The sequence below is a fragment of the Pseudorasbora parva genome, chromosome 15 (genome assembly GCF_024679245.1).
Source record: "Pseudorasbora parva isolate DD20220531a chromosome 15, ASM2467924v1, whole genome shotgun sequence".
Taxonomy (NCBI): Eukaryota; Metazoa; Chordata; class Actinopteri; order Cypriniformes; family Gobionidae; genus Pseudorasbora; species Pseudorasbora parva.
The window spans coordinates 18293605-18316689 of NC_090186.1; the positions used below are offsets into that span (position 1 = coordinate 18293605).

Genomic DNA, 23085 nt, shown 5'->3' on the forward strand with positions numbered 1-23085 from the left:
TGTTAGCCACAACTGGTTTTCTGATGCTCAGTCTTTTGATTGTCCATGATGATAAAAACTCAAAAGATAATATAAGATATATTACTGTCACATTATTTCAAGTTTTCATTATAAAAGCTACTTGTCAGAAGTGGGATTTGAACCCACGCCTCCATTCGGAGACCTGAATCCTCAACATTTGAAAGTTTGAAAGACCTTGAGTCTGGCGCCTTAGACCACTCGGCCATTCTGACAGCCACAACTAGTGTTCTGATGCTCAGTCTTTTCATTATTCATGATGGTAAAAACTCAAAAGATAATATAAGATATATTACCATCACATTATTTCAAGTTTTCATTATAAAAGCTACTTGTCAGAAGTGGTATTTGAACCCACGCCTCCATTCGGAGACCAGAATCCTCTACATTTGAGAAGGTTGAAGCACCTTGAGTCTGGCGCCTTAGACTACTCGGCCATTCTGACACTCACAACTAGCTTTCTGATGCTCAGTCTTTTCATTGTCCATGATGGTAAAAACTCAAAAGATAATATAAGATATATTACCTTCACATTAATTCAAGTTTTCATTATAAAAGCTAGTTGTCAGAAGTGGGATTTGAACCCACGCCTCCATTCGGAGACCAGAATCCTCAACATTTGAGAAGGTTGAAGCATCTTGAGTCTGGCGCCTTAGACCACTCGGCCATTCTGACAGCCACAGCTAGCGTTCTGATGCTCAGTCTTTTCATTATTCATGATGGTAAAAACTCAAAAGATAATATAAGATATATTACCGTCACATTATTTCAAGTTTTCATTATAAAAGCTACTTGTCAGAAGTGGGATTTGAACCCACGCCTCCATTCGGAGACCAGAATCCTCAACATTTGAGAAGGTTGAAGAACCTTGAGTCTAGCGCCTTAGACAACTCGGCCATTCTGACAGTCACGGCTGCTTTTCTGATGTTCAGTCTTTTGATTGTCCATGATGGTAAAAACTCAAAAGATAATATAAGATATATTACCATCACATTATTTCAAGTTTTCATTACAAAAGCTACATGTCAGAAGTGGGATTGGAACCCACGCCTCCATTCGGAGACCTGAATCCTCAGCATTTGAAAGGTTGAAAGACCTTGAGTCTGGCGCCTTAGACCACTCGGCCATTCTGACAGCCACAACTAGCGTTCTGATGCTCAGTCTTTTCATTATTCATGATGGTAAAATCTCAAAAAGGAATATAAGATTCATTACCTTCACGTTAATTCAAGTGTTCATTTTAAAAGCTAGTTGTCAGAAGTGGGATTTGAACCCACGCCTTCATTCGGAGACCAGAATCCTCAACATTTGAGAAGGTTGAAGCACCTTGAGTCTGGCGCCTTAGACCACTCGGCCATTCTGACAGCCACAACTGGTTTTCTGATGCTCAGTCTTTTGATTGTCCATGATGGTAAAAACTCAAAAGATAATATAAGATATATTACCATCACATTATTTCAAGTTTTCATTACAAAAGCTACATGTCAGAAGTGGGATTTGAACCCACGCCTCCATTCAGAGACCAGAATCCTCAACATTTGAAAGGTTGAAAGACCTTGAGTCTGGCGCCTTAGACCACTCGGCCATTCTGACACTCAGAACTAGCTTTCTGATGCTCAGTCTTTTCATTGTCCATGATGGTAAAATTTCAAAAGATAATATAAGATATGTTACCTTCACATTAATTCAAGTTTTCATTATAAAAGCTAGTTGTCAGAAGTGGGATTTGAACCCACGCCTCCATTCGGAGACCAGAATCCTCAACATTTGAGAAGGTTGAAGCACCTTGAGTCTGGCGCCTTAGACCACTCGGCCATTCTGACAGCCACAACTGGTTTTCTTATGCTCAGTCTTTTCATTGTCCATGATGGTAAAAACTCAAAAGATAATATAAGATATATTACCATCACATTATTTCAAGTTTTCATTACAAAAGCTATTTGTCAGAAGTGGGATTTGAACCCACGCCTCCATTCGGAGACCAGAATCCTCAACATTTGGGAAGGTTGAAGCACCTTGAGTCTGGCGCCTTAGACCACTCGGCCATTCTGACTGTCACAACTGCTTTTCTGATGCTCAGTCTTTCTATTGTCCATGATGGTAAAAACTCAAAAGATAATATAAGATATATTACCGTCACATTATTTCAAGTTTTCATTATAAAAGCTACTTGTCAAAAGTGGGATTTGAACCCACGCCTCCATTGGGAGACCAGAATCCTCAACATTTGAGAAGGTTGAAGCGCCTTGAGTCTGGCGCCTTAGACCACTCGGCCATTCTGACTGTCACAACTGCTTTTCTGATGCTCAGTCTTTTGATTGTCCATGATGGTAAAAACTCAAAAGACAATATAAGATATATTACCATCACATTATTTCAAGTTTTCATTATAAAAGCTACTTGTCAGAAGTGGGATTTGAACCCACGCCTCCATTCGGAGACCAGAATCCTCAACACTTGAGAAGGTTGAAGCACCTTGAGTCTGGCGCCTTAGACCACTCGGCCATTCTGACAGCCACAACTGGTTTTCTGATTCTCAGTCTTTTGATTGTCCATGATGGTAAAAACTCAAAAGATAATATAAGATATATTACCATCACATTATTTCAAGTTTTCATTACAAAAGCTACTTGTCAGAAGTGGGATTTGAACCCACGCCTCCATTCGGAGACCAGAATCCTCAACATTTGAGAAGGTTGAAGCACCTTGAGTCTGGCGCCTTAGACCACTCGGCCATTCTGACAGCCACAACTGGTTTTCTGATTCTCAGTCTTTTGATTGTCCATGATGGTAAAAACTCAAAAGATAATATAAGATATATTACCATCACATTATTTCAAGTTTTCATTATAAAAGCTAGTTGTCAGAAGTGGGATTTGAACCCACACCTCCATTCGGAGACCAGAATCCTCAACATTTGAGAAGGTTGAAGCACCTTGCGTCTGGCGCCTTAGACCACTCGGCCATTCTGACAGTCACAACTAGCGTTCTGATGCTCAGTCTTTTCATTATTCATAATGGTAAAAACTCAAAAAGGAATATAAGATTCATTACCTTCACGTTAATTCAAGTGTTCATTTTAAAAGCTAGTTGTCAGAAGTGGGATTTGAACCCACGCCTCTATTCGGACACCAGAATCCTCTACATTTGAGAAGGTTGAAGCACCTTGAGTCTGGCGCCTTAGACCACTCGGCCATTCTGACAGCCACAACTGGTTTTCTGATGCTCAGTCTTTTGATTGTCCATGATGGTAAAAACTCAAAAGATAATATAAGATATATTACTGTCACATTATTTCAAGTTTTCATTATAAAAGCTACTTGTCAGAAGTGGGATTTGAACCCACGCCTCCATTCGGAGACCAGAATCCTCAACATTTGAGAAAGTTGAAGCACCTTGAGTCTGGCGCCTTAGACCACTCGGCCATTCTGACAGTCACAGCTGCTTTTCTGATGCTCAGTCTTTTGATTGTCCATGATGGTAAAAACTCAAACGTCAATATAAGATATATTAACATCACATTTTTTCAAGTTTTCATTACAAAAGCTACTTGTCAAAAGTGGGATTTGAACCCACGCCTCCATTCGGAGACCTGAATCCTCAACATTTGAAAGGTTGAAAGACCTTGAGTCTGGCGCCTTAGACCACTCGGCCATTCTGACAGCCACAACTAGTGTTCTGATGCTCAGTCTTTTCATTATTCATGATGGAAAAAACTCAAAAGATAATATAAGATATATTACCATCACATTATTTCAAGTTTTCATTATAAAAGCTACTTGTCAGAAGTTGTATTTGAACCCACGCCTCCATTCGGAGACCAGAATCCTCTACATTTGAGAAGGTTGAAGCACCTTGAGTCTGGCGCCTTAGACTACTCGGCCATTCTGACACTCACAACTAGCTTTCTGATGCTCAGTCTTTTCATTGTCCATGATGGTAAAAACTCAAAACATAATATAAGATATATTACCTTCACATTAATTCAAGTTTTCATTATAAAAGCTAGTTGTCAGAAGTGGGATTTGAACCCACGCCTCCATTCGGAGACCAGAATCCTCAACATTTGAGAAGGTTGAAGCATCTTGAGTCTGGCGCCTTAGACCACTCGGCCATTCTGACAGCCACAACTAGCTTTCTGATGCTCAGTCTTTTCATTATTCATGATGGTAAAAACTCAAAAGATAATATAAGATATATTACCGTCACATTATTTCAAGTTTTCATTATAAAAGCTACTCGTCAGAAGTGGAATTTGAACCCACGCCTCCATTCGGAGACCAGAATCCTCAACATTTGAGAAGGTTGAAGCACCTTGAGTCTGGCGCCTTAGACCACTCGGCCATTCTGACAGCCACAACTGGTTTTCTGATGCTCAGTCTTTTGATTGTCCATGATGGTAAAAACTCAAAAGATAATATAAGATATATTACCGTCACATTATTTCAAGTTTTCATTATAAAAGCTACTTGTCAGATGTGGGATTTGAACCCACGCCTCCATTCGGAGACCAGAATCCTCAACATTTGAGAAGGTTGAAGAACCTTGAGTCTAGCGCCTTAGACCACTCGGCCATTCTGACAGTCACAGCTGCTTTTCTGAAGCTCAGTCTTTTCATTATACATGATGGTAAAAACTCAAATGGCAATATAAGATTCATTACCTTCACGTTAATTCAAGTGTTCATTTTAAAAGCTAGTTGTCAGAAGTGGGATTTGAACCCACGCCTCCATTCGGAGACCAGAATCCTCAACATTTGAGAAGGTTGAAGAACCTTGAGTCTGGCGCCTTAGACAACTCGGCCATTCTGACAGTCACGGCTGCTTTTCTGATGCTCAGTCTTTTGATTGTCCATGATGGTAAAAACTCAAAAGATAATATAAGATATATTACCATCACATTATTTCAAGTTTTCATTACAAAAGCTACATGTCAGAAGTGGGATTTGAACCCACGCCTCCATTCGGAGACCTGAATCCTCAACATTTGAAAGGTTGAAAGACCTTGAGTCTGGCGCCTTAGACCACTCGGCCATTCTGACAGCCACAACTAGTGTGCTGATGCTCAGTCTTTTCATTATTCATGATGGTAAAAACTCAAACAGGAATATAAGATTCATTACCTTCACGTTAATTCAAGTGTTCATTTTAAAAGCTAGTTGTCAGAAGTGGGATTTGAACCCACGCCTTCATTCGGAGACCAGAATCCTCAACATTTGAGAAGGTTGAAGCACCTTGAGTCTGGCGCCTTAGACCACTCGGCCATTCTGACAGCCACAACTGGTTTTCTGATGCTCAGTCTTTTGATTGTCCATGATGGTAAAAACTCAAAAGATAATATAAGATATATTACCGTCACATTATTTCAAGTTTTCATTATAAAAGCTACTTGTCAGAAGTGGGATTTGTACCCACGCCTCCATTCGGAGACCAGAATCCTCAACATTTGAGAAGGTTGAAGCACCTTGAGTCTGGCGCCTTAGACCACTCGGCCATTCTGACAGTCACAGCTGCTTTTCTGATGCTCAGTCTTTTGATTGTCCATGATGGTAAAAACTCAAACGATAATATAAGATATATTAACATCACATTTTTTCAAGTTTTCATTACAAAAGCTACTTGTCAGAAGTGGGATTTGAACCCACGCCTCCATTCGGAGACCAGAATCCTCAACATTTGAGAAGGTTGAAGCACCTTGAGTCTGGCGCCTTAGACCACTCGGCCATTCTGACAGACACAGCTGCTTTTCTGATGCTCAGTCTTTTGATTGTCCATGATGGTAAAAACTCAAAAGATAATATAAGATATATTACCATCACATTTTTTCAAGTTTTCATTACAAAAGCTACTTGTCAGAAGTGGGATTTGAACCCACGCCTCCATTCGGAGACCAGAATCCTCTACATTTGAGAAGGTTGAAGCACCTTGAGTCTGGCGCCTTTGACCACTCGGCCATTCTGACAGTCACAGCTGCTTTTCTGAAGCTCAGTCTTTTCATTATACATGATGGTAAAAACTCAAACGGCAATATAAGATTCATTACCTTCACGTTAATTCAAGTGTTCATTTTAAAAGCTAGTTGTCAGAAGTGGGATTTGAACCCACGCCTCTATTCGGACACCAGAATCCTCTACATTTGAGAAGGTTGAAGCACCTTGAGTCTGGCGCCTTAGACCACTCGGCCATTCTGTTAGCCACAACTGGTTTTCTGATGCTCAGTCTTTTGATTGTCCATGATGATAAAAACTCAAAAGATAATATAAGATATATTACTGTCACATTATTTCAAGTTTTCATTATAAAAGCTACTTGTCAGAAGTGGGATTTGAACCCACGCCTCCATTCGGAGACCTGAATCCTCAACATTTGAAAGTTTGAAAGACCTTGAGTCTGGCGCCTTAGACCACTCGGCCATTCTGACAGCCACAACTAGTGTTCTGATGCTCAGTCTTTTCATTATTCATGATGGTAAAAACTCAAAAGATAATATAAGATATATTACCATCACATTATTTCAAGTTTTCATTATAAAAGCTACTTGTCAGAAGTGGTATTTGAACCCACGCCTCCATTCGGAGACCAGAATCCTCTACATTTGAGAAGGTTGAAGCACCTTGAGTCTGGCGCCTTAGACTACTCGGCCATTCTGACACTCACAACTAGCTTTCTGATGCTCAGTCTTTTCATTGTCCATGATGGTAAAAACTCAAAAGATAATATAAGATATATTACCTTCACATTAATTCAAGTTTTCATTATAAAAGCTAGTTGTCAGAAGTGGGATTTGAACCCACGCCTCCATTCGGAGACCAGAATCCTCAACATTTGAGAAGGTTGAAGCATCTTGAGTCTGGCGCCTTAGACCACTCGGCCATTCTGACAGCCACAGCTAGCGTTCTGATGCTCAGTCTTTTCATTATTCATGATGGTAAAAACTCAAAAGATAATATAAGATATATTACCGTCACATTATTTCAAGTTTTCATTATAAAAGCTACTTGTCAGAAGTGGGATTTGAACCCACGCCTCCATTCGGAGACCAGAATCCTCAACATTTGAGAAGGTTGAAGAACCTTGAGTCTAGCGCCTTAGACAACTCGGCCATTCTGACAGTCACGGCTGCTTTTCTGATGTTCAGTCTTTTGATTGTCCATGATGGTAAAAACTCAAAAGATAATATAAGATATATTACCATCACATTATTTCAAGTTTTCATTACAAAAGCTACATGTCAGAAGTGGGATTGGAACCCACGCCTCCATTCGGAGACCTGAATCCTCAGCATTTGAAAGGTTGAAAGACCTTGAGTCTGGCGCCTTAGACCACTCGGCCATTCTGACAGCCACAACTAGCGTTCTGATGCTCAGTCTTTTCATTATTCATGATGGTAAAATCTCAAAAAGGAATATAAGATTCATTACCTTCACGTTAATTCAAGTGTTCATTTTAAAAGCTAGTTGTCAGAAGTGGGATTTGAACCCACGCCTTCATTCGGAGACCAGAATCCTCAACATTTGAGAAGGTTGAAGCACCTTGAGTCTGGCGCCTTAGACCACTCGGCCATTCTGACAGCCACAACTGGTTTTCTGATGCTCAGTCTTTTGATTGTCCATGATCGTAAAAACTCAAAAGATAATATAAGATATATTACCGTCACATTATTTCAAGTTTTCATTATAAAAGCTACTTGTCAGAAGCGGGATTTGAACCCACGCCTCCATTCGGAGACCAGAATCCTCAACATTTGAGAAGGTTGAAGAACCTTGAGTCTGGCGCCTTAGACAACTCGGCCATTCTGACAGTCACGGCTGCTTTTCTGATGCTCAGTCTTTTGATTGTCCATGATGGTAAAAACTCAAAAGATAATATAAGATATATTACCATCACATTATTTCAAGTTTTCATTACAAAAGGTACATGTCAGAAGTGGGATTTGAACCCACGCCTCCATTCAGAGACCTGAATCCTCAACATTTGAAAGGTTGAAAGACCTTGAGTCTGGCGCCTTAGACCACTCGGCCATTCTGACACTCACAACTAGCTTTCTGATGCTCAGTCTTTTCATATTCCATGATGGTAAAATTTCAAAAGATAATATAAGATATGTTACCTTCACATTATTTCAAGTTTTCATTACAAAAGCTACATGTCAGAAGTGGGATTTGAACCCACGCCTCCATTCGGAGACCAGAATCCTCAACATTTGAGAAGGTTGAAGCACCTTGAGTCTGGCGCCTTAGACCACTCGGCCATTCTGACAGTCACAACTGGTTTTCTGATGCTCAGTCTTTTGATTGTCCATGATGGTAAAAACTCAAAAGATAATATAAGATATATTACCGTCACATTATTTCAAGTTTTCATTATAAAAGCTACTTGTCAGAAGTGGGATTTGAACCCAGGCCTCCATTCGGAGACCAGAATCCTCAACATTTGAGAAGGTTGAAGAACCTTGAGTCTGGCGCCTTAGACCACTCGGCCATTCTGACAGCCACAACTCGTTTTCTGATGCTCAGTCTTTTGATTGTCCATGATGGTAAAAACTCAAAACATAATATAAGATATATTACCGTCACATTATTTCAAGTTTTCATTATAAAAGCTACTTGTCAGAAGTGGGATTTGAACCCACGCCTCCATTCGGAGACCAGAATCCTCAACATTTGAGAAGGTTGAAGAACCTTGAGTCTGGCGCCTTAGACAACTCGGCCATTCTGACAGTCACGGCTGCTTTTCTGATGCTCAGTCTTTTGATTGTCCATGATGGTAAAAACTCAAAAGATAATATAAGATATATTACCATCACATTATTTCAAGTTTTCATTACAAAAGCTACATGTCAGAAGTGGGATTTGAACCCACGCCTCCATTCGGAGACCTGAATCCTCAACATTTGAAAGGTTGAAAGACCTTGAGTCTGGCGCCTTAGACCACTCGGCCATTCTGACAGCCACAACTAGCGTTCTGATGCTCAGTCTTTTCATTATTCATGATGGTAAAAACTCAAAAAGGAATATAAGATTCATTTCCTTCACGTTAATTCAAGTGTTAATTTTAAAAGCTAGTTGTCAGAAGGGGGATTTGAACCCACGCCTTCATTCGGAGACCAGAAACCTCAACATTTGAGAAGGTTGAAGAACCTTGAGTCTGGCGCCTTAGACCACTCGGCCATTCTGACAGACACAGCTGCTTTTCTGATGCTCAGTCTTTTGATTGTCCATGATGGTAAAAACTCAAAAGATAATATAAGATATATTACCATCACATTATTTCAAGTTTTCATTACAAAAGCTACTTGTCAGAAGTGGGATTTGAACCCACGCCTCCATTCGGAGACCAGAATCCTCAACATTTGAGAAGGTTGAAGCACCTTGAGTCTGGCGCCTTAGACCACTCGGCCATTCTGACAGTCACAGCTGCTTTTCTGAAGCTCAGTCTTTTCATTATACATGATGGTAAAAATTCAAATGGCAATATAAGATTCATTACCTTCACGTTAATTCAAGTGTTCATTTTAAAAGCTATTTGTCAGAAGTGGGATTTGAACCCACGCCTCCATTCGGAGACCAGAATCCTCAACATTTGAGAAGGTTGAAGAACCTTGAGTCTGGCGCCTTAGACCACTCGGCCATTCTGACAGTCACAGCTGCATTTCTGATGCTCAGTCTTTGGATTGTCCATGATGGTAAAAACTCAAACGATAATATAAGATATATTAACATCACATTTTTTCAAGTTTTCATTACAAAAGCTACATGTCAGAAGTGGGATTTGAACCCACGCCTCCATTCGGAAACCAGAATCCTCAACATTTGAGAAGGTTGAAGCACCTTGAGTCTGGCGCCTTAGACCACTCGGCCATTCTGACAGACACAGCTGCTTTTCTGATGCTCAGTCTTTTGATTGTCCATGATGGTAAAAACTCAAAAGATAATATAAGATATATTACCATCACATTATTTCAAGTTTTCATTACAAAAGCTACTTGTCAGAAGTGGGATTTGAACCCACGCCTCCATTCGGAGACCAGAATCCTCAACATTTGAGAAGGTTGAAGCACCTTGAGTCTGGCGCCTTAGACCACTCGGCCATTCTGACAGTCACAGCTGCTTTTCTGAAGCTCAGTCTTTTCATTATACATGATGGTAAAAACTCAAATGGCAATATAAGATTCATTACCTTCACGTTAATTCAAGTGTTCATTTTAAAAGCTAGTTGTCAGAAGTGGGATTTGAACCCACGCCTTCATTCGGAGACCAGAAACCTCAACATTTGAGAAGGTTGAAGAACCTTGAGTCTGGCGCCTTAGACCACTCGGCCATTCTGACAGACACAGCTGCTTTTCTGATGCTCAGTCTTTTGATTGTCCATGATGGTAAAAACTCAAAAGATAATATAAGATATATTACCATCACATTATTTCAAGTTTTCATTACAAAAGCTACTTGTCAGAAGTGGGATTTGAACCCACGCCTCCATTCGGAGACCAGAATCCTCAACATTTGAGAAGGTTGAAGCACCTTGAGTCTGGCGCCTTAGACCACTCGGCCATTCTGACAGTCACAGCTGCTTTTCTGAAGCTCAGTCTTTTCATTATACATGATGGTAAAAATTCAAATGGCAATATAAGATTCATTACCTTCACGTTAATTCAAGTGTTCATTTTAAAAGCTATTTGTCAGAAGTGGGATTTGAACCCACGCCTCCATTCGGAGACCAGAATCCTCAACATTTGAGAAGGTTGAAGAACCTTGAGTCTGGCGCCTTAGACCACTCGGCCATTCTGACAGTCACAGCTGCATTTCTGATGCTCAGTCTTTGGATTGTCCATGATGGTAAAAACTCAAACGATAATATAAGATATATTAACATCACATTTTTTCAAGTTTTCATTACAAAAGCTACATGTCAGAAGTGGGATTTGAACCCACGCCTCCATTCGGAAACCAGAATCCTCAACATTTGAGAAGGTTGAAGCACCTTGAGTCTGGCGCCTTAGACCACTCGGCCATTCTGACAGACACAGCTGCTTTTCTGATGCTCAGTCTTTTGATTGTCCATGATGGTAAAAACTCAAAAGATAATATAAGATATATTACCATCACATTATTTCAAGTTTTCATTACAAAAGCTACTTGTCAGAAGTGGGATTTGAACCCACGCCTCCATTCGGAGACCAGAATCCTCAACATTTGAGAAGGTTGAAGCACCTTGAGTCTGGCGCCTTAGACCACTCGGCCATTCTGACAGTCACAGCTGCTTTTCTGAAGCTCAGTCTTTTCATTATACATGATGGTAAAAACTCAAATGGCAATATAAGATTCATTACCTTCACGTTAATTCAAGTGTTCATTTTAAAAGCTAGTTGTCAGAAGGGGGATTTGAACCCACGCCTCCATTCGGAGACCAGAATCCTCAACATTTGAGAAGGTTGAAGAACCTTGAGTCTGGCGCCTTAGACAACTCGGCCATTCTGACAGTCACGGCTGCTTTTCTGATGCTCAGTCTTTTGATTGTCCATGATGGTAAAAACTCAAAAGATAATATAAGATATATTACCATCACATTATTTCAAGTTTTCATTACAAAAGCTACATGTCAGAAGTGGGATTTGAACCCACGCCTCCATTCAGAGACCAGAATCCTCAACATTTGAAAGGTTGAAAGACCTTGAGTCTGGCGCCTTAGACCACTCGGCCATTCTGACACTCAGAACTAGCTTTCTGATGCTCAGTCTTTTCATTGTCCATGATGGTAAAATTTCAAAAGATAATATAAGATATGTTACCTTCACATTAATTCATGTTTTCATTATAAAAGCTAGTTGTCAGAAGTGGGATTTGAACCCACGCCTCCATTCGGAGAACAGAATCCTCAACATTTGAGAAGGTTGAAGCACCTTGAGTCTGGCGCCTTAGACCACTCGGCCATTCTGACAGCCACAACTGGTTTTCTTATGCTCAGTCTTTTCATTGTCCATGATGGTAAAAACTCAAAAGATAATATAAGATATATTACCATCACATTATTTCAAGTTTTCATTACAAAAGCTACTTGTCAAAAGTGGGATTTGAACCCACGCCTCCATTCGGAGACCAGAATCCTCAACATTTGGGAAGGTTGAAGCACCTTGAGTCTGGCGCCTTAGACCACTCGGCCATTCTGACTGTCACAACTGCTTTTCTGATGCTCAGTCTTTTGATTGTCCATGATGGTAAAAACTCAAAAGATAATATAAGATATATTACCGTCACATTATTTCAAGTTTTCATTATAAAAGCTACTTGTCAGAAGTGGGATTTGAACCCACGCCTCCATTCGGAGACCAGAATCCTCAACATTTGAGAAGGTTGAAGCGCCTTGAGTCTGGCGCCTTAGACCACTCGGCCATTCTGACTGTCACAACTGCTTTTCTGATGCTCAGTCTTTTGATTGTCCATGATGGTAAAAACTCAAAAGACAATATAAGATATATTACCATCACATTATTTCAAGTTTTCATTATAAAAGCTACTTGTCAGAAGTGGGATTTGAACCCACGCCTCCATTCGGAGACCAGAATCCTCAACACTTGAGAAGGTTGAAGCACCTTGAGTCTGGCGCCTTAGACCACTCGGCCATTCTGACAGCCACAACTGGTTTTCTGATTCTCAGTCTTTTGATTGTCCATGATGGTAAAAACTCAAAAGATAATATAAGATATATTACCATCACATTATTTCAAGTTTTCATTACAAAAGCTACTTGTCAGAAGTGGGATTTGAACCCACGCCTCCATTCGGAGACCAGAATCCTCAACATTTGAGAAGGTTGAAGCACCTTGAGTCTGGCGCCTTAGACCACTCGACCATTCTGACAGCCACAGCTGGTTTTCTGATGCTCAGTCTTTTGATTGTCCATGATGGTAAAAACTCAAAAGATAATATAAGATATATTACCATCACATTATTTCAAGTTTTCATTATAAAAGCTACTTGTCAGAAGTGGGATTTGAACCCACGCCTCCATTCGGAGACCAGAATCCTCAACATTTGAGAAGGTTGAAGAACCTTGAGTCTGGCGCCTTAGACAACTCGGCCATTCTGACAGTCACGGCTGCTTTTCTGATGCTCAGTCTTTTGATTGTCCATGATGGTAAAAACTCAAAAGATAATATAAGATATATTACCATCACATTATTTCAAGTTTTCATTACAAAAGCTACATGTCAGAAGTGGGATTTGAACCCACGCCTCCATTCGGAGACCTGAATCCTCAACATTTGAAAGGTTGAAAGACCTTGAGTCTGGCGCCTTAGACCACTCGGCCATTCTGACAGCCACAACTAGCGTTCTGATGCTCAGTCTTTTCATTATTCATGATGGTAAAAACTCAAAAAGGAATATAAGATTCATTACCTTCACGTTAATTCAAGTGTTCATTTTAAAAGCTAGTTGTCAGAAGTGGGATTTGAACCCACGCCTTCATTCGGAGACCAGAATCCTTAACATTTGAGAAGGTTGAAGAACCTTGAGTCTGGCGCCTTAGACCACTCGGCCATTCTGACAGACACAGCTGCTTTTCTGATGCTCAGTCTTTTGATTGTCCATGATGGTAAAAACTCAAAAGATAATATAAGATATATTACCATCACATTATTTCAAGTTTTCATTACAAAAGCTACTTGTCAGAAGTGGGATTTGAACCCACGCCTCCATTCGGAGACCAGAATCCTCAACATTTGAGAAGGTTGAAGCAGCTTGAGTCTGGCGCCTTAGACCACTCAGCCATTCTGACAGTCACAGCTGCTTTTCTGAAGCTCAGTCTTTTCATTATACATGATGGTAAAAATTCAAATGGCAATATAAGAATCATTACCTTCACGTTAATTCAAGTGTTCATTTTAAAAGCTAGTTGTCAGAAGTGGGATTTGAACCCACACCTCCATTCGGAGACCAGAATCCTCAACATTTGAGAAGGTTGAAGAACCTTGAGTCTGGCGCCTTAGACCACTCGGCCATTCTGACAGACACAGCTGCTTTTCTGATGCTCAGTCTTTTGATTGTCCATGATGGTAAAAACTCAAAAGATAATATAAGATATATTACCGTCACATTATTTCAAGTTTTCATTATAAAAGCTACTTGTCAGAAGTGGGATTTGAACCCACGCCTCCATTCGGAGACCAGAATCCTCAACATTTGAGAATGTTGAAGAACCTTGAGTCTAGCGCCTTAGACCACTCGGCCATTCTGACAGTCACAGCTGCTTTTCTGAAGCTCAGTCTTTTCATTATACATGATGGTAAAAACTCAAATGGCAATATAAGATTCATTACCTTCACGTTAATTCAAGTGTTCATTTTAAAAGCTAGTTGTCAGAAGTGGGATTTGAACCCACGCCTCCATTCGGAGACCAGAATCCTCAACATTTGAGAAGGTTGAAGAACCTTGAGTCTGGCGCCTTAGACAACTCGGCCATTCTGACAGTCACGGCTGCTTTTCTGATGCTCAGTCTTTTGATTGTCCATGATGGTAAAAACTCAAAAGATAATATAAGATATATTACCATCACATTATTTCAAGTTTTCATTACAAAAGCTACATGTCAGAAGTGGGATTTGAACCCACGCCTCCATTCGGAGACCTGAATCCTCAACATTTGAAAGGTTGAAGCACCTTGAGTCTGGCGCCTTAGACCACTTGGCCATTCTGACAGTCACAGCTGCTTTTCTGAAGCTCAGTCTTTTCATTATACATGATGGTAAAAACTCAAACGGCAATATAAGATTCATTACCTTCACGTTAATTCAAGTGTTCATTTTAAAAGCTAGTTGTCAGAAGTGGGATTTGAAGCCACGCCTCTATTCGGACACCAGAATCCTCTACATTTGAGAAGGTTGAAGCACCCTGAGTCTGGCGCCTTAGACCACTCGGCCATTCTGACAGCCACAACTGGTTTTCTGATGCTCAGTCTTTTGATTGTCCATGATGATAAAAACTCAAAAGATAATATAAGATATATTACTGTCACATTATTTCAAGTTTTCATTATAAAAGCTACTTGTCAGAAGTGGGATTTGAACCCACGCCTCCATTCGGAGACCTGAATCCTCAACATTTGAAAGTTTGAAAGACCTTGAGTCTGGCGCCTTAGACCACTCGGCCATTCTGACAGCCACAACTAGTGTTCTGATGCTCAGTCTTTTCATTATTCATGATGGTAAAAACTCAAAAGATAATATAAGATATATTACCATCACATTATTTCAAGTTTTCATTATAAAAGCTACTTGTCAGAAGTGGTATTTGAACCCACGCCTCCATTCGGAGACCAGAATCCTCTACATTTGAGAAGGTTGAAGCACCTTGAGTCTGGCGCCTTAGACTACTCGGCCATTCTGACACTCACAACTAGCTTTCTGATGCTCAGTCTTTTCATTGTCCATGATGGTAAAAACTCAAAAGATAATATAAGATATATTACCTTCACATTAATTCAAGTTTTCATTATAAAAGATAGTTGTCAGAAGTGGGATTTGAACCCACGCCTCCATTCGGAGACCAGAATCCTCAACATTTGAGAAGGTTGAAGCATCTTGAGTCTGGCGCCTTAGACCACTCGGCCATTCTGACAGCCACAACTAGCGCTCTGATGCTCAGTCTTTTCATTATTCATGATGGTAAAAACTCAAAAGATAATATAAGATATATTACCGTCACATTATTTCCAGTTTTCATTATAAAAGCTACTTGTCAGAAGTGGGATTTGAACCCACGCCTCCATTCGGAGACCAGAATCCTCAACATTTGAGAAGGTTGAAGAACCTTGAGTCTAGCGCCTTAGACAACTCGGCCATTCTGACAGTCACGGCTGCTTTTCTGATGCTCAGTCTTTTGATTGTCCATGATGGTAAAAACTCAAAAGATAATATAAGATATATTACCATCACATTATTTCAAGTTTTCATTACAAAAGCTACATGTCAGAAGTGGGATTTGAACCCACGCCTCCATTCGGAGACCTGAATCCTCAGCATTTGAAAGGTTGAAAGACCTTGAGTCTGGCGCCTTAGACCACTCGGCCATTCTGACAGCCACAACTAGCGTTCTGATGCTCAGTCTTTTCATTATTCATGATGGTAAAATCTCAAAAAGGAATATAAGATTCATTACCTTCACGTTAATTCAAGTGTTCATTATAAAAGCTAGTTGTCAGAAGTGGGATTTGAACCCACGCCTTCATTCGGAGACCAGAATCCTCAACATTTGAGAAGGTTGAAGCACCTTGAGTCTGGCGCCTTAGACCACTCGGCCATTCTGACAGCCACAACTGGTTTTCTGATGCTCAGTCTTTTGATTGTCCATGATCGTAAAAACTCAAAAGATAATATAAGATATATTACCGTCACATTATTTCAAGTTTTCATTATAAAAGCTACTTGTCAGAAGCGGGATTTGAACCCACGCCTCCATTCGGAGACCAGAATCCTCAACATTTGAGAAGGTTGAAGAACCTTGAGTCTGGCGCCTTAGACAACTCGGCCATTCTGACAGTCACGGCTGCTTTTCTGATGCTCAGTCTTTTGATTGTCCATGATGGTAAAAACTCAAAAGATAATATAAGATATATTACCATCACATTATTTCAAGTTTTCATTACAAAAGGTACATGTCAGAAGTGGGATTTGAACCCACGCCTCCATTCAGAGACCTGAATCCTCAACATTTGAAAGGTTGAAAGACCTTGAGTCTGGCGCCTTAGACCACTCGGCCATTCTGACACTCACAACTAGCTTTCTGATGCTCAGTCTTTTCATATTCCATGATGGTAAAATTTCAAAAGATAATATAAGATATGTTACCTTCACATTATTTCAAGTTTTCATTACAAAAGCTACATGTCAGAAGTGGGATTTGAACCCACGCCTCCATTCGGAGACCAGAATCCTCAACATTTGAGAAGGTTGAAGCACCTTGAGTCTGGCGCCTTAGACCACTCGGCCATTCTGACAGTCACAACTGGTTTTCTGATGCTCAGTCTTTTGATTGTCCATGATGGTAAAAACTCAAAAGATAATATAAGATATATTACCGTCACATTATTTCAAGTTTTCATTATAAAAGCTACTTGTCAGAAGTGGGATTTGAACCCAGGCCTCCATTCGGAGACCAGAATCCTCAACATTTGAGAAGGTTGAAGAACCTTGAGTCTGGCGCCTTAGACCACTCGGCCATTCTGACAGCCACAACTCGTTTTCTGATGCTCAGTCTTTTGATTGTCCATGATGGTAAAAACTCAAAACATAATATAAGATATATTACCGTCACATTATTTCAAGTTTTCATTATAAAAGCTACTTGTCAGAAGTGGGATTTGAACCCACGCCTCCATTCGGAGACCAGAATCCTCAACATTTGAGAAGGTTGAAGAACCTTGAGTCTGGCGCCTTAGACAACTCGGCCATTCTGACAGTCACGGCTGCTTTTCTGATGCTCAGTCTTTTGATTGTCCATGATGGTAAAAACTCAAAAGATAATATAAGATATATTACCATCACATTATTTCAAGTTTTCATTACAAAAGCTACATGTCAGAAGTGGGATTTGAACCCACGCCTCCATTCGGAGACCTGAATCCTCAACATTTGAAAGGTTGAAAGACCTTGAGTCTGGCGCCTTAGACCACTCGGCCATTCTGACAGCCACAACTAGCGTTCTGATGCTCAGTCTTTTCATTATTCATGATGGTAAAAACTCAAAAAGGAATATAAGATTCATTTCCTTCACGTTAATTCAAGTGTTAATTTTAAAAGCTAGTTGTCAGAAGTGGGATTTGAACCCACGCCTTCATTCGGAGACCAGAAACCTCAACATTTGAGAAGGTTGAAGAACCTTGAGTCTGGCGCCTTAGACCACTCGGCCATTCTGACAGACACAGCTGCTTTTCTGATGCTCAGTCTTTTGATTGTCCATGATGGTAAAAACTCAAAAGATAATATAAGATATATTACCATCACATTATTTCAAGTTTTCATTACAAAAGCTACTTGTCAGAAGTGGGATTTGAACCCACGCCTCCATTCGGAGACCAGAATCCTCAACATTTGAGAAGGTTGAAGCACCTTGAGTCTGGCGCCTTAGACCACTCGGCCATTCTGACAGTCACAGCTGCTTTTCTGAAGCTCAGTCTTTTCATTATACATGATGGTAAAAATTCAAATGGCAATATAAGATTCATTACCTTCACGTTAATTCAAGTGTTCATTTTAAAAGCTATTTGTCAGAAGTGGGATTTGAACCCACGCCTCCATTCGGAGACCAGAATCCTCAACATTTGAGAAGGTTGAAGAACCTTGAGTCTGGCGCCTTAGACCACTCGGCCATTCTGACAGTCACAGCTGCATTTCTGATGCTCAGTCTTTGGATTGTCCATGATGGTAAAAACTCAAACGATAATATAAGATATATTAACATCACATTTTTTCAAGTTTTCATTACAAAAGCTACATGTCAGAAGTGGGATTTGAACCCACGCCTCCATTCGGAAACCAGAATCCTCAACATTTGAGAAGGTTGAAGCACCTTGAGTCTGGCGCCTTAGACCACTCGGCCATTCTGACAGACACAGCTGCTTTTCTGATGCTCAGTCTTTTGATTGTCCATGATGGTAAAAACTCAAAAGATAATATAAGATATATTACCATCACATTATTTCAAGTTTTCATTACAAAAGCTACTTGTCAGAAGTGGGATTTGAACCCACGCCTCCATTCGGAGACCAGAATCCTCAACATTTGAGAAGGTTGAAGCACCTTGAGTCTGGCGCCTTAGACCACTCGGCCATTCTGACAGTCACAGCTGCTTTTCTGAAGCTCAGTCTTTTCATTATACATGATGGTAAAAACTCAAATGGCAATATAAGATTCATTACCTTCACGTTAATTCAAGTGTTCATTTTAAAAGCTAGTTGTCAGAAGGGGGATTTGAACCCACGCCTCCATTCGGAGACCAGAATCCTCAACATTTGAGAAGGTTGAAGAACCTTGAGTCTGGCGCCTTAGACAACTCGGCCATTCTGACAGTCACGGCTGCTTTTCTGATGCTCAGTCTTTTGATTGTCCATGATGGTAAAAACTCAAAAGATAATATAAGATATATTACCATCACATTATTTCAAGTTTTCATTACAAAAGCTACATGTCAGAAGTGGGATTTGAACCCACGCCTCCATTCAGAGACCAGAATCCTCAACATTTGAAAGGTTGAAAGACCTTGAGTCTGGCGCCTTAGACCACTCGGCCATTCTGACACTCAGAACTAGCTTTCTGATGCTCAGTCTTTTCATTGTCCATGATGGTAAAATTTCAAAAGATAATATAAGATATGTTACCTTCACATTAATTCATGTTTTCATTATAAAAGCTAGTTGTCAGAAGTGGGATTTGAACCCACGCCTCCATTCGGAGAACAGAATCCTCAACATTTGAGAAGGTTGAAGCACCTTGAGTCTGGCGCCTTAGACCACTCGGCCATTCTGACAGCCACAACTGGTTTTCTTATGCTCAGTCTTTTCATTGTCCATGATGGTAAAAACTCAAAAGATAATATAAGATATATTACCATCACATTATTTCAAGTTTTCATTACAAAAGCTACTTGTCAGAAGTGGGATTTGAACCCACGCCTCCATTCGGAGACCAGAATCCTCAACATTTGGGAAGGTTGAAGCACCTTGAGTCTGGCGCCTTAGACCACTCGGCCATTCTGACTGTCACAACTGCTTTTCTGATGCTCAGTCTTTTGATTGTCAATGATGGTAAAAACTCAAAAGATAATATAAGATATATTACCGTCACATTATTTCAAGTTTTCATTATAAAAGCTACTTGTCAGAAGTGGGATTTGAACCCACGCCTCCATTCGGAGACCAGAATCCTCAACATTTGAGAAGGTTGAAGCGCCTTGAGTCTGGCGCCTTAGACCACTCGGCCATTCTGACTGTCACAACTGCTTTTCTGATGCTCAGTCTTTTGATTGTCCATGATGGTAAAACTCAAAAGACAATATAAGATATATTACCATCACATTATTTCAAGTTTTCATTATAAAAGCTACTTGTCAGAAGTGGGATTTGAACCCACGCCTCCATTCGGAGACCAGAATCCTCAACACTTGAGAAGGTTGAAGCACCTTGAGTCTGGCGCCTTAGACCACTCGGCCATTCTGACAGCCACAACTGGTTTTCTGATTCTCAGTCTTTTGATTGTCCATGATGGTAAAAACTCAAAAGATAATATAAGATATATTACCATCACATTATTTCAAGTTTTCATTACAAAAGCTACTTGTCAGAAGTGGGATTTGAACCCACGCCTCCATTTGGAGACCAGAATCCTCAACATTTGAGAAGGTTGAAGCACCTTGAGTCTGGCGCCTTAGACCACTCGTGCATTCTGACAGCCACAGCTGGTTTTCTGATGCTCAGTCTTTTGATTGTCCATGATGGTAAAAACTCAAAAGATAATATAAGATATATTACCATCACATTATTTCAAGTTTTCATTATAAAAGCTACTTGTCAGAAGTGGGATTTGAACCCGCGCCTCCATTCGGAGACCAGAATCCTCAACATTTGAGAAGGTTGAAGAACCTTGAGTCTGGCGCCTTAGACAACTCGGCCATTCTGACAGTCACGGCTGCTTTTCTGATGCTCAGTCTTTTGATTGTCCATGATGGTAAAAACTCAAAAGATAATATAAGATATATTACCATCACATTATTTCAAGTTTTCATTACAAAAGCTACATGTCAGAAGTGGGATTTGAACCCACGCCTCCATTCGGAGACCTGAATCCTCAACATTTGAAAGGTTGAAAGACCTTGAGTCTGGCGCCTTAGACCACTCGGCCATTCTGACAGCCACAACTAGCGTTCTGATGCTCAGTCTTTTCATTATTCATGATGGTAAAAACTCAAAAAGGAATATAAGATTCATTACCTTCACGTTAATTCAAGTGTTCATTTTAAAAGCTAGTTGTCAGAAGTGGGATTTGAACCCACGCCTTCATTCGGAGACCAGAATCCTTAACATTTGAGAAGGTTGAAGAACCTTGAGTCTGGCGCCTTAGACCACTCGGCCATTCTGACAGACACAGCTGCTTTTCTGATGCTCAGTCTTTTGATTGTCCATGATGGTAAAAACTCAAAAGATAATATAAGATATATTACCATCACATTATTTCAAGTTTTCATTACAAAAGCTACTTGTCAGAAGTGGGATTTGAACCCACGCCTCCATTCGGAGACCAGAATCCTCAACATTTGAGAAGGTTGAAGCAGCTTGAGTCTGGCGCCTTAGACCACTCAGCCATTCTGACAGTCACAGCTGCTTTTCTGAAGCTCAGTCTTTTCATTATACATGATGGTAAAAATTCAAATGGCAATATAAGAATCATTACCTTCACGTTAATTCAAGTGTTCATTTTAAAAGCTAGTTGTCAGAAGTGGGATTTGAACCCACGCCTCCATTCGGAGACCAGAATCCTCAACATTTGAGAAGGTTGAAGAACCTTGAGTCTGGCGCCTTAGACCACTCGGCCATTCTGACAGACACAGCTGCTTTTCTGATGCTCAGTCTTTTGATTGTCCATGATGGTAAAAACTCAAAAGATAATATAAGATATATTACCGTCACATTATTTCAAGTTTTCATTATAAAAGCTACTTGTCAGAAGTGGGATTTGAACCGACGCCTCCATTCGGAGACCAGAATCCTCAACATTTGAGAATGTTGAAGAACCTTGAGTCTAGCGCCTTAGACCACTCGGCCATTCTGACAGTCACAGCTGCTTTTCTGAAGCTCAGTCTTTTCATTATACATGATGGTAAAAACTCAAATGGCAATATAAGATTCATTACCTTCACGTTAATTCAAGTGTTCATTTTAAAAGCTAGTTGTCAGAAGTGGGATTTGAACCCACGCCTCCATTCGGAGACCAGAATCCTCAACATTTGAGAAGGTTGAAGAACCTTGAGTCTGGCGCCTTAGACAACTCGGCCATTCTGACAGTCACGGCTGCTTTTCTGATGCTCAGTCTTTTGATTGTCCATGATGGTAAAAACTCAAAAGATAATATAAGATATATTACCATCACATTATTTCAAGTTTTCATTACAAAAGCTACATGTCAGAAGTGGGATTTGAACCCACGCCTCCATTCGGAGACCTGAATCCTCAACATTTGAAAGGTTGAAGCACCTTGAGTCTGGCGCCTTAGACCACTTGGCCATTCTGACAGTCACAGCTGCTTTTCTGAAGCTCAGTCTTTTCATTATACATGATGGTAAAAACTCAAACGGCAATATAAGATTCATTACCTTCACGTTAATTCAAGTGTTCATTTTAAAAGCTAGTTGTCAGAAGTGGGATTTGAAGCCACGCCTCTATTCGGACACCAGAATCCTCTACATTTGAGAAGGTTGAAGCACCCTGAGTCTGGCGCCTTAGACCACTCGGCCATTCTGACAGCCACAACTGGTTTTCTGATGCTCAGTCTTTTGATTGTCCATGATGATAAAAACTCAAAAGATAATATAAGATATATTACTGTCACATTATTTCAAGTTTTCATTATAAAAGCTACTTGTCAGAAGTGGGATTTGAACCCACGCCTCCATTCGGAGACCTGAATCCTCAACATTTGAAAGTTTGAAAGACCTTGAGTCTGGCGCCTTAGACCACTCGGCCATTCTGACAGCCACAACTAGTGTTCTGATGCTCAGTCTTTTCATTATTCATGATGGTAAAAACTCAAAAGATAATATAAGATATATTACCATCACATTATTTCAAGTTTTCATTATAAAAGCTACTTGTCAGAAGTGGTATTTGAACCCACGCCTCCATTCGGAGACCAGAATCCTCTACATTTGAGAAGGTTGAAGCACCTTGAGTCTGGCGCCTTAGACTACTCGGCCATTCTGACACTCACAACTAGCTTTCTGATGCTCAGTCTTTTCATTGTCCATGATGGTAAAAACTCAAAAGATAATATAAGATATATTACCTTCACATTAATTCAAGTTTT

At 40.3% G+C, this 23085-nt stretch overlaps 49 non-coding genes across 49 annotated transcripts; all 49 read right to left on the reverse strand.

The window, feature by feature from the left end:
* Positions 1–581: 581 nt before the first annotated feature.
* On the reverse strand, positions 582–693 carry trnal-caa (transfer RNA leucine (anticodon CAA)). The gene is made up of 2 exons: positions 656–693; positions 582–627 (listed from the first exon to the last, which is right to left on the reverse strand). It is a non-coding gene; the product is annotated as a tRNA-Leu (tRNA).
* A 577-nt stretch (positions 694–1270) lies between these two features.
* On the reverse strand, positions 1271–1382 carry trnal-caa (transfer RNA leucine (anticodon CAA)). The gene is made up of 2 exons: positions 1345–1382; positions 1271–1316 (listed from the first exon to the last, which is right to left on the reverse strand). It is a non-coding gene; the product is annotated as a tRNA-Leu (tRNA).
* A 118-nt stretch (positions 1383–1500) lies between these two features.
* On the reverse strand, positions 1501–1611 carry trnal-caa (transfer RNA leucine (anticodon CAA)). Its single transcript has 2 exons — positions 1574–1611; positions 1501–1546 (listed from the first exon to the last, which is right to left on the reverse strand). It is a non-coding gene; the product is annotated as a tRNA-Leu (tRNA).
* Positions 1612–1729: 118 nt separating this feature from the next.
* On the reverse strand, positions 1730–1841 carry trnal-caa (transfer RNA leucine (anticodon CAA)). The gene is made up of 2 exons: positions 1804–1841; positions 1730–1775 (listed from the first exon to the last, which is right to left on the reverse strand). It is a non-coding gene; the product is annotated as a tRNA-Leu (tRNA).
* Positions 1842–1959: 118 nt separating this feature from the next.
* trnal-caa (transfer RNA leucine (anticodon CAA)) lies at positions 1960–2071 on the reverse strand. Its single transcript has 2 exons — positions 2034–2071; positions 1960–2005 (listed from the first exon to the last, which is right to left on the reverse strand). It is a non-coding gene; the product is annotated as a tRNA-Leu (tRNA).
* A 118-nt stretch (positions 2072–2189) lies between these two features.
* trnal-caa (transfer RNA leucine (anticodon CAA)) lies at positions 2190–2301 on the reverse strand. Its single transcript has 2 exons — positions 2264–2301; positions 2190–2235 (listed from the first exon to the last, which is right to left on the reverse strand). It is a non-coding gene; the product is annotated as a tRNA-Leu (tRNA).
* Positions 2302–2419: 118 nt separating this feature from the next.
* Positions 2420–2531, reverse strand: trnal-caa (transfer RNA leucine (anticodon CAA)). Its single transcript has 2 exons — positions 2494–2531; positions 2420–2465 (listed from the first exon to the last, which is right to left on the reverse strand). It is a non-coding gene; the product is annotated as a tRNA-Leu (tRNA).
* A 118-nt stretch (positions 2532–2649) lies between these two features.
* Positions 2650–2761, reverse strand: trnal-caa (transfer RNA leucine (anticodon CAA)). The gene is made up of 2 exons: positions 2724–2761; positions 2650–2695 (listed from the first exon to the last, which is right to left on the reverse strand). It is a non-coding gene; the product is annotated as a tRNA-Leu (tRNA).
* A 578-nt stretch (positions 2762–3339) lies between these two features.
* On the reverse strand, positions 3340–3451 carry trnal-caa (transfer RNA leucine (anticodon CAA)). The gene is made up of 2 exons: positions 3414–3451; positions 3340–3385 (listed from the first exon to the last, which is right to left on the reverse strand). It is a non-coding gene; the product is annotated as a tRNA-Leu (tRNA).
* A 577-nt stretch (positions 3452–4028) lies between these two features.
* On the reverse strand, positions 4029–4140 carry trnal-caa (transfer RNA leucine (anticodon CAA)). The gene is made up of 2 exons: positions 4103–4140; positions 4029–4074 (listed from the first exon to the last, which is right to left on the reverse strand). It is a non-coding gene; the product is annotated as a tRNA-Leu (tRNA).
* A 1037-nt stretch (positions 4141–5177) lies between these two features.
* Positions 5178–5289, reverse strand: trnal-caa (transfer RNA leucine (anticodon CAA)). The gene is made up of 2 exons: positions 5252–5289; positions 5178–5223 (listed from the first exon to the last, which is right to left on the reverse strand). It is a non-coding gene; the product is annotated as a tRNA-Leu (tRNA).
* Positions 5290–5637: 348 nt separating this feature from the next.
* On the reverse strand, positions 5638–5749 carry trnal-caa (transfer RNA leucine (anticodon CAA)). Its single transcript has 2 exons — positions 5712–5749; positions 5638–5683 (listed from the first exon to the last, which is right to left on the reverse strand). It is a non-coding gene; the product is annotated as a tRNA-Leu (tRNA).
* Positions 5750–5867: 118 nt separating this feature from the next.
* trnal-caa (transfer RNA leucine (anticodon CAA)) lies at positions 5868–5979 on the reverse strand. Its single transcript has 2 exons — positions 5942–5979; positions 5868–5913 (listed from the first exon to the last, which is right to left on the reverse strand). It is a non-coding gene; the product is annotated as a tRNA-Leu (tRNA).
* Positions 5980–6786: 807 nt separating this feature from the next.
* Positions 6787–6898, reverse strand: trnal-caa (transfer RNA leucine (anticodon CAA)). Its single transcript has 2 exons — positions 6861–6898; positions 6787–6832 (listed from the first exon to the last, which is right to left on the reverse strand). It is a non-coding gene; the product is annotated as a tRNA-Leu (tRNA).
* A 577-nt stretch (positions 6899–7475) lies between these two features.
* trnal-caa (transfer RNA leucine (anticodon CAA)) lies at positions 7476–7587 on the reverse strand. Its single transcript has 2 exons — positions 7550–7587; positions 7476–7521 (listed from the first exon to the last, which is right to left on the reverse strand). It is a non-coding gene; the product is annotated as a tRNA-Leu (tRNA).
* A 577-nt stretch (positions 7588–8164) lies between these two features.
* Positions 8165–8276, reverse strand: trnal-caa (transfer RNA leucine (anticodon CAA)). Its single transcript has 2 exons — positions 8239–8276; positions 8165–8210 (listed from the first exon to the last, which is right to left on the reverse strand). It is a non-coding gene; the product is annotated as a tRNA-Leu (tRNA).
* A 1037-nt stretch (positions 8277–9313) lies between these two features.
* trnal-caa (transfer RNA leucine (anticodon CAA)) lies at positions 9314–9425 on the reverse strand. The gene is made up of 2 exons: positions 9388–9425; positions 9314–9359 (listed from the first exon to the last, which is right to left on the reverse strand). It is a non-coding gene; the product is annotated as a tRNA-Leu (tRNA).
* A 118-nt stretch (positions 9426–9543) lies between these two features.
* On the reverse strand, positions 9544–9655 carry trnal-caa (transfer RNA leucine (anticodon CAA)). Its single transcript has 2 exons — positions 9618–9655; positions 9544–9589 (listed from the first exon to the last, which is right to left on the reverse strand). It is a non-coding gene; the product is annotated as a tRNA-Leu (tRNA).
* A 118-nt stretch (positions 9656–9773) lies between these two features.
* trnal-caa (transfer RNA leucine (anticodon CAA)) lies at positions 9774–9885 on the reverse strand. The gene is made up of 2 exons: positions 9848–9885; positions 9774–9819 (listed from the first exon to the last, which is right to left on the reverse strand). It is a non-coding gene; the product is annotated as a tRNA-Leu (tRNA).
* A 118-nt stretch (positions 9886–10003) lies between these two features.
* On the reverse strand, positions 10004–10115 carry trnal-caa (transfer RNA leucine (anticodon CAA)). Its single transcript has 2 exons — positions 10078–10115; positions 10004–10049 (listed from the first exon to the last, which is right to left on the reverse strand). It is a non-coding gene; the product is annotated as a tRNA-Leu (tRNA).
* A 118-nt stretch (positions 10116–10233) lies between these two features.
* On the reverse strand, positions 10234–10345 carry trnal-caa (transfer RNA leucine (anticodon CAA)). The gene is made up of 2 exons: positions 10308–10345; positions 10234–10279 (listed from the first exon to the last, which is right to left on the reverse strand). It is a non-coding gene; the product is annotated as a tRNA-Leu (tRNA).
* Positions 10346–10463: 118 nt separating this feature from the next.
* Positions 10464–10575, reverse strand: trnal-caa (transfer RNA leucine (anticodon CAA)). The gene is made up of 2 exons: positions 10538–10575; positions 10464–10509 (listed from the first exon to the last, which is right to left on the reverse strand). It is a non-coding gene; the product is annotated as a tRNA-Leu (tRNA).
* Positions 10576–10693: 118 nt separating this feature from the next.
* On the reverse strand, positions 10694–10805 carry trnal-caa (transfer RNA leucine (anticodon CAA)). The gene is made up of 2 exons: positions 10768–10805; positions 10694–10739 (listed from the first exon to the last, which is right to left on the reverse strand). It is a non-coding gene; the product is annotated as a tRNA-Leu (tRNA).
* Positions 10806–10923: 118 nt separating this feature from the next.
* Positions 10924–11035, reverse strand: trnal-caa (transfer RNA leucine (anticodon CAA)). The gene is made up of 2 exons: positions 10998–11035; positions 10924–10969 (listed from the first exon to the last, which is right to left on the reverse strand). It is a non-coding gene; the product is annotated as a tRNA-Leu (tRNA).
* A 118-nt stretch (positions 11036–11153) lies between these two features.
* trnal-caa (transfer RNA leucine (anticodon CAA)) lies at positions 11154–11265 on the reverse strand. Its single transcript has 2 exons — positions 11228–11265; positions 11154–11199 (listed from the first exon to the last, which is right to left on the reverse strand). It is a non-coding gene; the product is annotated as a tRNA-Leu (tRNA).
* Positions 11266–11613: 348 nt separating this feature from the next.
* trnal-caa (transfer RNA leucine (anticodon CAA)) lies at positions 11614–11724 on the reverse strand. The gene is made up of 2 exons: positions 11687–11724; positions 11614–11659 (listed from the first exon to the last, which is right to left on the reverse strand). It is a non-coding gene; the product is annotated as a tRNA-Leu (tRNA).
* A 348-nt stretch (positions 11725–12072) lies between these two features.
* Positions 12073–12184, reverse strand: trnal-caa (transfer RNA leucine (anticodon CAA)). The gene is made up of 2 exons: positions 12147–12184; positions 12073–12118 (listed from the first exon to the last, which is right to left on the reverse strand). It is a non-coding gene; the product is annotated as a tRNA-Leu (tRNA).
* Positions 12185–12302: 118 nt separating this feature from the next.
* Positions 12303–12414, reverse strand: trnal-caa (transfer RNA leucine (anticodon CAA)). The gene is made up of 2 exons: positions 12377–12414; positions 12303–12348 (listed from the first exon to the last, which is right to left on the reverse strand). It is a non-coding gene; the product is annotated as a tRNA-Leu (tRNA).
* A 118-nt stretch (positions 12415–12532) lies between these two features.
* trnal-caa (transfer RNA leucine (anticodon CAA)) lies at positions 12533–12644 on the reverse strand. Its single transcript has 2 exons — positions 12607–12644; positions 12533–12578 (listed from the first exon to the last, which is right to left on the reverse strand). It is a non-coding gene; the product is annotated as a tRNA-Leu (tRNA).
* Positions 12645–12762: 118 nt separating this feature from the next.
* trnal-caa (transfer RNA leucine (anticodon CAA)) lies at positions 12763–12874 on the reverse strand. Its single transcript has 2 exons — positions 12837–12874; positions 12763–12808 (listed from the first exon to the last, which is right to left on the reverse strand). It is a non-coding gene; the product is annotated as a tRNA-Leu (tRNA).
* Positions 12875–13451: 577 nt separating this feature from the next.
* Positions 13452–13563, reverse strand: trnal-caa (transfer RNA leucine (anticodon CAA)). Its single transcript has 2 exons — positions 13526–13563; positions 13452–13497 (listed from the first exon to the last, which is right to left on the reverse strand). It is a non-coding gene; the product is annotated as a tRNA-Leu (tRNA).
* Positions 13564–13681: 118 nt separating this feature from the next.
* trnal-caa (transfer RNA leucine (anticodon CAA)) lies at positions 13682–13793 on the reverse strand. Its single transcript has 2 exons — positions 13756–13793; positions 13682–13727 (listed from the first exon to the last, which is right to left on the reverse strand). It is a non-coding gene; the product is annotated as a tRNA-Leu (tRNA).
* Positions 13794–13911: 118 nt separating this feature from the next.
* On the reverse strand, positions 13912–14023 carry trnal-caa (transfer RNA leucine (anticodon CAA)). The gene is made up of 2 exons: positions 13986–14023; positions 13912–13957 (listed from the first exon to the last, which is right to left on the reverse strand). It is a non-coding gene; the product is annotated as a tRNA-Leu (tRNA).
* Positions 14024–14141: 118 nt separating this feature from the next.
* trnal-caa (transfer RNA leucine (anticodon CAA)) lies at positions 14142–14253 on the reverse strand. The gene is made up of 2 exons: positions 14216–14253; positions 14142–14187 (listed from the first exon to the last, which is right to left on the reverse strand). It is a non-coding gene; the product is annotated as a tRNA-Leu (tRNA).
* A 1266-nt stretch (positions 14254–15519) lies between these two features.
* trnal-caa (transfer RNA leucine (anticodon CAA)) lies at positions 15520–15631 on the reverse strand. Its single transcript has 2 exons — positions 15594–15631; positions 15520–15565 (listed from the first exon to the last, which is right to left on the reverse strand). It is a non-coding gene; the product is annotated as a tRNA-Leu (tRNA).
* Positions 15632–16208: 577 nt separating this feature from the next.
* trnal-caa (transfer RNA leucine (anticodon CAA)) lies at positions 16209–16320 on the reverse strand. The gene is made up of 2 exons: positions 16283–16320; positions 16209–16254 (listed from the first exon to the last, which is right to left on the reverse strand). It is a non-coding gene; the product is annotated as a tRNA-Leu (tRNA).
* Positions 16321–16897: 577 nt separating this feature from the next.
* Positions 16898–17009, reverse strand: trnal-caa (transfer RNA leucine (anticodon CAA)). The gene is made up of 2 exons: positions 16972–17009; positions 16898–16943 (listed from the first exon to the last, which is right to left on the reverse strand). It is a non-coding gene; the product is annotated as a tRNA-Leu (tRNA).
* Positions 17010–17816: 807 nt separating this feature from the next.
* Positions 17817–17928, reverse strand: trnal-caa (transfer RNA leucine (anticodon CAA)). The gene is made up of 2 exons: positions 17891–17928; positions 17817–17862 (listed from the first exon to the last, which is right to left on the reverse strand). It is a non-coding gene; the product is annotated as a tRNA-Leu (tRNA).
* Positions 17929–18046: 118 nt separating this feature from the next.
* trnal-caa (transfer RNA leucine (anticodon CAA)) lies at positions 18047–18158 on the reverse strand. Its single transcript has 2 exons — positions 18121–18158; positions 18047–18092 (listed from the first exon to the last, which is right to left on the reverse strand). It is a non-coding gene; the product is annotated as a tRNA-Leu (tRNA).
* A 118-nt stretch (positions 18159–18276) lies between these two features.
* Positions 18277–18388, reverse strand: trnal-caa (transfer RNA leucine (anticodon CAA)). Its single transcript has 2 exons — positions 18351–18388; positions 18277–18322 (listed from the first exon to the last, which is right to left on the reverse strand). It is a non-coding gene; the product is annotated as a tRNA-Leu (tRNA).
* A 118-nt stretch (positions 18389–18506) lies between these two features.
* Positions 18507–18618, reverse strand: trnal-caa (transfer RNA leucine (anticodon CAA)). Its single transcript has 2 exons — positions 18581–18618; positions 18507–18552 (listed from the first exon to the last, which is right to left on the reverse strand). It is a non-coding gene; the product is annotated as a tRNA-Leu (tRNA).
* A 118-nt stretch (positions 18619–18736) lies between these two features.
* trnal-caa (transfer RNA leucine (anticodon CAA)) lies at positions 18737–18848 on the reverse strand. The gene is made up of 2 exons: positions 18811–18848; positions 18737–18782 (listed from the first exon to the last, which is right to left on the reverse strand). It is a non-coding gene; the product is annotated as a tRNA-Leu (tRNA).
* Positions 18849–19196: 348 nt separating this feature from the next.
* On the reverse strand, positions 19197–19307 carry trnal-caa (transfer RNA leucine (anticodon CAA)). Its single transcript has 2 exons — positions 19270–19307; positions 19197–19242 (listed from the first exon to the last, which is right to left on the reverse strand). It is a non-coding gene; the product is annotated as a tRNA-Leu (tRNA).
* Positions 19308–19655: 348 nt separating this feature from the next.
* Positions 19656–19767, reverse strand: trnal-caa (transfer RNA leucine (anticodon CAA)). The gene is made up of 2 exons: positions 19730–19767; positions 19656–19701 (listed from the first exon to the last, which is right to left on the reverse strand). It is a non-coding gene; the product is annotated as a tRNA-Leu (tRNA).
* A 118-nt stretch (positions 19768–19885) lies between these two features.
* trnal-caa (transfer RNA leucine (anticodon CAA)) lies at positions 19886–19997 on the reverse strand. The gene is made up of 2 exons: positions 19960–19997; positions 19886–19931 (listed from the first exon to the last, which is right to left on the reverse strand). It is a non-coding gene; the product is annotated as a tRNA-Leu (tRNA).
* Positions 19998–20114: 117 nt separating this feature from the next.
* trnal-caa (transfer RNA leucine (anticodon CAA)) lies at positions 20115–20226 on the reverse strand. Its single transcript has 2 exons — positions 20189–20226; positions 20115–20160 (listed from the first exon to the last, which is right to left on the reverse strand). It is a non-coding gene; the product is annotated as a tRNA-Leu (tRNA).
* Positions 20227–21033: 807 nt separating this feature from the next.
* trnal-caa (transfer RNA leucine (anticodon CAA)) lies at positions 21034–21145 on the reverse strand. Its single transcript has 2 exons — positions 21108–21145; positions 21034–21079 (listed from the first exon to the last, which is right to left on the reverse strand). It is a non-coding gene; the product is annotated as a tRNA-Leu (tRNA).
* A 118-nt stretch (positions 21146–21263) lies between these two features.
* Positions 21264–21375, reverse strand: trnal-caa (transfer RNA leucine (anticodon CAA)). The gene is made up of 2 exons: positions 21338–21375; positions 21264–21309 (listed from the first exon to the last, which is right to left on the reverse strand). It is a non-coding gene; the product is annotated as a tRNA-Leu (tRNA).
* A 118-nt stretch (positions 21376–21493) lies between these two features.
* trnal-caa (transfer RNA leucine (anticodon CAA)) lies at positions 21494–21605 on the reverse strand. The gene is made up of 2 exons: positions 21568–21605; positions 21494–21539 (listed from the first exon to the last, which is right to left on the reverse strand). It is a non-coding gene; the product is annotated as a tRNA-Leu (tRNA).
* Between the last annotated feature and the right edge of the window lie 1480 nt (positions 21606–23085).